Source organism: Chiroxiphia lanceolata, chromosome 2, assembly GCF_009829145.1.
Source record: "Chiroxiphia lanceolata isolate bChiLan1 chromosome 2, bChiLan1.pri, whole genome shotgun sequence".
NCBI classification, from domain to species: domain Eukaryota; kingdom Metazoa; phylum Chordata; class Aves; order Passeriformes; family Pipridae; genus Chiroxiphia; species Chiroxiphia lanceolata.
Window position 1 is genome coordinate 6,980,689 of NC_045638.1, and position 6,000 is coordinate 6,986,688.

Genomic DNA, 6,000 nt, shown 5'->3' on the forward strand with positions numbered 1-6,000 from the left:
GTACCAGAAGCCAGATATGTTCAGGCAGAGTGAGGAGAGTTTGCTTCCTGCTATCAGAATATATATACACAGTACTTCAGGAAGAAGTACATGAAGTGCCAGAAGCCCACTTTTTCTCCAGACTCGGACTTCTCTCCTACACAGTTTTTCTGAAAGAAAACAATGATTTTTAGAGATCTGTGTAATTTCATAGCAAGTTAAGTTCCATTACAGTGGCACCAACAGATTCCAGACCACCTCCTGATAAACATCTCCTGGGGACTGCACCAGATGACCACAAAATATTATTGTTGCCTTTAAAAATATACAAGCCCCCTGTATGCGAGTGGGATTTTTTTACAGAATATGTGAAAGAAAAATAGCTTCAGATACATCTGTTGCTAATAAAATAAATAGAGGTAATTCAAGTTAAAGTTAGAATGCGTGACTAAAAAGATTATGCTGTTAACTCATTTTTAATCTCTTTAGCTCACGATTTTTTGTCTTTAATTATGTGTGTTAGTTCAAATGCCAGTGTTAAGATAGACATGAAGTCTTTCCCTTTCTCTCTAATTTAACTTCATGACTCATTTGCCTATAAAGGAAATTAATTGTAATAACTGTGAGATAAAACACATTCACTGACTGCAGTAATGAGGATTTAAGAAATATGTATATGTCTTTATTTGCTTTCAAGTAAAAGAAGCCTTGAAATTATTTCAACAAGCTTAAATTAAATAAATCCTTCAGGAACCTTAGTTTGGCTAACACTTTCAGCTCCAACAGAAGGTCAGTATGAAGTCAATAAGGGAGAGACTGCAAGGAAGGTCTAGAAAAAGGGCTCCAGGTACTCCTCAAACCTCTGGAGCTCATCCCATCTTGGTGGGGGAAGACCTTGCTGGCAGCACACGTGGTGTTTTCATTGCACAACAGGAGCAAGCTGGAGGCAAAGTGGCCGTGCAAACAGTTCAGAGCAGGGGCTCCCTTTTGAAAGGAGCTGCCCAAATAGCTGCCAGCAGATGTCTGCAAGATTTTCGGCCAAAAGTCGTGCAAAGACCCCAAGCAGATGCATAGACAATAACAAGGAACAGCCATGGCAGAGCAGCCTCAGCCTCTGGAAATAGGGAAAAATTGCTGTGTCTTCCCTCCTGGACTCAGCCCCTGAGCAGTCATGGGTTTAACGTTCAATCTGTGCATTTCAGGCCTCTGACTCTGTCACTGTGTGCCAGACTCACCCTGTGGTATTTCTGAGGGCATATTAAATTGACTTAATTCGATTCTTAGTTTAGCAGCTCCTGTTAATTTGCCCAGACTCGCTTTTCAGGCTTTAGACACCATACGAGTGCAAGTGCCTTCTGACCTTTGGAGGGGAAAGGGTTGGTATTACACAACAAATGCCCCAGCTAGTGAATAGGACTTTATGTGAAGGCCTGAACTTTGCTCATGTTCTTTAAAGCACATGAAGCAGATTTATACTGTGCAGTGCCATGGCTGCTATCAAATTTTCTCTGTGCCCTTCACCACGATCCCACCATTAGATAATTTTTATGCATCAGATTTTAAAATGCACTTTCACTGGTATTTACTAAATGGTCCTTTAATTACCAGCTCCATAAAAAAGTGATTTGTATACAGCTCATGGATTGCTGATATCATTTGAGGTAAGATCAGAGTTTGTATAAGAGATAACACAATCCGAATGCGATAGAGAACAAGTATTGTTTATAGATCACACAGCCTGGCTGTAGTTCGAACAGGCTTTTAAAAGTAGAGCTGCCATTATAGGAATATGGAGACATCAGTGGAGATCATTAGTGAAGACAGCTAAATGCTAAAGAAGTACAATCAGATTTGATCTCAGAGCAAGAAAAAGCCTAGTGGAAACACCAGCAGGAATAAATAATGCACTTAGAGCCATCAAACTCCAGCCTTTGATACAATAACCAAAGACATCAAAAAGCTTGGTTATAACTAAATCAGAGAAATTTGTCATGCCCTCTCACTGTCTATCAGGTAAAACAGCATTGGGAGCCTACAGAAAGCATCCAAAGAAATAAAGGTTTTTCTCTGCAAATCCTGTACAGGGTGCAGTGAACTGAAGCCCTGTGCACAGCTCCATCTCTCTTCTGGGTTATTGACTACTTTACTGAACACCTAAAACCCTCAGTGCTACTCCTGAGAAGCAAATTTACTGCAAGGGTTTGGGAGATGAACAAACCTTTCTGCCAGCCCTCCTCTGACTGTGCAGTGACCTGGCACTTGGCAATCAGACCCACCCTCAAGTTCCATCAGGTAGAAATCAGACACATACCCCCATCCCTGTCAGATAGATGAACTGACAAGGACAGAAGGGCTCATTTTCAAGGTGCCATTTCTTCTTTTCTTTAAACTCCTTCACTGGAAGTCACCCTGTAGATTTAGCACACTTTCTAGTGTGACCCAAGGAACCACAGTCTTGCAGTAAAAAAAAAAAGTTAATTACCTGTTTTTCCTTTTGTAAATCTAAGTAGAACGCCTGAGATCCTAAATCATGCTCATTCCTAAGACTGACTTAGAAGTGCATCCTTCTTCCTCTCACAATTACTCAAATTTGGACAATTATTAGAAATTGGCCAGGGCAATGAATTAGCAGATTTTGTAATTAAGAACTCTAAATAAATTGGTTACAATTAAAATCACGAGAATTGCTAGTAATTTCGTTGACCTCTGGTGTAACTATGCTGTCTCAGCAGTGTTTATGATAGTCATTATTGCCTATCTGGTTATATCAAACACTCTCTAGAATAGTATTGATTACTTCTGCTTTATGCAACTTAGTAACATATTAAACTTTTTGACTGCTTCAGAGAAAAAATATCTTCATCTGGATCTAGATTTAAAAAAGACCCAAATCCTCAAACTGAAAATAATCTCTGATCAATGTAAGTCACATCATAGCTCTGTTTAGCAGTAGTCACAACCAGCTTCAAAAAGATTGTTCCAGACAGTCCCAGAAGGCAAATGCAAATCCCTGCCTACACACACCTCCTTGATTAATAAATACATGTGCAGCCCTGCTGCATTCAACTGCACACAGTGTGAGCCTGCAGGGCCTCACAGGGCAGATACGGGCAGAGCAAAGCAATCAGAGTTCAATTTGTAGTGTCAGGGAAACAGAGAGGAAGGACAGGAGAGCTGTTCTCAAATGTGAGCTGCTTGCTGCTTGCCTCAGTGCTGCTGATTTACCTCTAACCAAAATGCCAAGTGTAGATGTAATTGTGATTTACAGCAGTGGGAGGCAGCTGTATTTATATTCTGCTTACACCTTTGGCACACACTCAAGTACAGTGCTGTACTTCTACTGCCAGTGCAGGTGCCCAGACAGGGTGGCAAAGTCCTCACTATCACCAGATCATGAAGCTGCTCATTCCTCCATAGAGCTGGAAATGAGGGGAGCAGCAGCAAGCAGGTTTGCAGGCACCTTGTTCTCCGGAGTAATCAGGGAAATGCATTGTCTGTTGCCTGTTTTCTTAATGGGTCATTTAAGAGACAGAGCGATTAGGTGCAATTTTCTGAATATTTTCGAGTGTTTCTTAGGGGACTGTAAAAGTGGTTTTAAGTCTTGTGAGTAGTGTTATGAGCTATAGGCATCATATTGAGTTCAATCTTCATCTTACACTGGTGAGAAGAGGACTGAGGGAAAAACCACACATGGGTTCACAGTGAGAAAGAAGACGTTACCTGATGTAGTCTGGACAGGCATGTGCATGGCTCCATCAGCAGGGTCCACCAGGGCTAATTCTCACCATGAAACCTCTCTGCCCACCAGGCTGGATAGCCAGTGCCAGGGTAGGCAGCAGGGAGAGGGGACAGCATCATCAATCTGGGGTGACATGATGCCTACTCTAGGATTTGGAAGTAGAGGCGTGGGGCTGAGAGGAGACATTCACAACACCTTCCCTTGTGTGTTCCAATGCATTAAAAAGGAACTAGGAGAAAAACGGTGCCTCCAAAAGCTGATTTCTGCCCCTTCTGAGGAAGCTTGTGACTTCTCCATCTGTTGCAGGGTCTGGGGAGGACAGCACAGGCTGAAGTGCCCAGACAAGCCACAGGGTGCAAGCACCATCAGCAGGAACTCTGACTGTGGATCTCATTTCATATTTTTCTGCATCTTAATTTCCCTTTCTGGACTTTTTCTCTTGTCTACATGACACAGCCACCTGAGACAAGTTCCTGAAGCTTCCCCAGCCTCTAGTAATTTCGGGTGCTGGCCTTACCTAATGCCTCACTGTAAAGACTATTTCTGTGTATCAATGTACAGTGCTTAAGTAAGCAAATATCCTATTTGGTGCTCTTTGGATTTTGAGTTCTGGCAGATCTGAGTTTTACTATCTTGAATGCCATAGAGCCATCAAAAGCAGCCTAGAGCAATAAACAATTCACTGTGTTTGCTCTCTAGTGTGAAAGTACACTTTCTGAACTTGATGTTTTATATCTGCCTGGACTTTTTATCTGCAGGACATTTTGTGTTTGCAGGTGTTGAAGTTTACACAGTGGTGAATCATGGAGTCTTTTGAAAGTATAATTCTACCACCTCTGCAGTTTGATTGCTTTAAAATATATTTCTAAAGAAATAATACCCAGTAATAATTTATTTTTCCTGAGAAAGCAATTCTGTGGTAAGGCAATGACTATTGACAGGAGATTCTGGGAGAGAAAATGAATAAACAAAGTTACAATAAAGTATTAGGTGTGCAATTCCTGTGTATTTGTGGGCTAGGACATAGGTATTGGTGTGAACCACTCCCAAAACACTCTGTTGTATGTTTTTCCACACCTTTTTAAACCACCAGCTTGTGAAAGAGCTGTGCTTGTTTTAATTTTAATAGCTATTCTTTTCTAGTTTATGTTTGCCATCCCCTCAGACTCCTTGTTTGTGTAAGGTGTGCTGATCACATTCAGATCCCTTAGTGACTAATCTGAGGGGAAATGATCCTATTTATTAAATATTCTTCTGTGAGGACTATGCTAGATCTTTTTATCTTATTTTCCACGGAAGAAAAATATCTGTTACTATGCTGTGTAATTCAGATACTTATGGAGTAAACCATATTGATTATCTGTGTTTTTTAAAATTTATATATATATATATCATCATGCTGTGCAATACAGTAGAAAATCCTTCTTGTTACAAATGCTGTGGTTATCCTGCCTGCTGCAGTCAGTGCTCAGTGCACATGTGGATCTGGCAGGTTAATATTGTCCGAGAACAAACAGACAGCAGCCTTGGAATTTGGGAAACACGTTGCAGTGATCACCCACAGCCATGGCACAGGAAGGGGGAATTCTGGCTGTCCAGGACAGCTTTACAGGGAGACTTGAGCAGAGGAGCAACTTCCAGATGCAAGGATTGATGCAGTCCTCCTCATGGCCTTGCCCCAGGCATGGTGTGGTGTTTCTAGTCCTCCTGGTTGAGTGGGCAGCTGAGCCACTTGCTCCCACTCAACTTGCTGCAGGCTTGGACCCATTTAGTGACAGATCCCATGGAGCTGCTGTGACATGGAGGTGACAGTCTGGTAGCCCGTGTCTGCACCACCTCCCCTCAGTTGTGTCCCCTGCCAGCACCACACTAACACCCCCGTAGGAAGGTCCCAGGTCTTAAGCCCAAACTTCAATCCATAATTAACATGGGCCTTTCCCTCTCTTGGGAAAAAAAAGCTGCAGTCTAGGGGCCAAATGCAAGCTAAACAGGTTGCAGGCAAGTGTGAGAGTTGTTCCTGACTAACAGAGCAGCTCCCGACCCGCAGGGTGTGCTGGCTGCCTGGCTCCTGCTCTCCAAGCCTGGAGAAGAAGTTGGATCTCCTGCTTGCACGGCTTTTGCTTAATCACCCAGGTGGGCTGCACAGTTTCAAGCCTCCTACAGGTGAAAAGACGTTCCTGCATTATTTCTGGGACATCCATAACAAAAAGCATTCCTTACTGTCAGGCCAGATAAGGAGACAGTGGCTCTGAGTACAACACATCTCTCCTGCTCGACCTAAT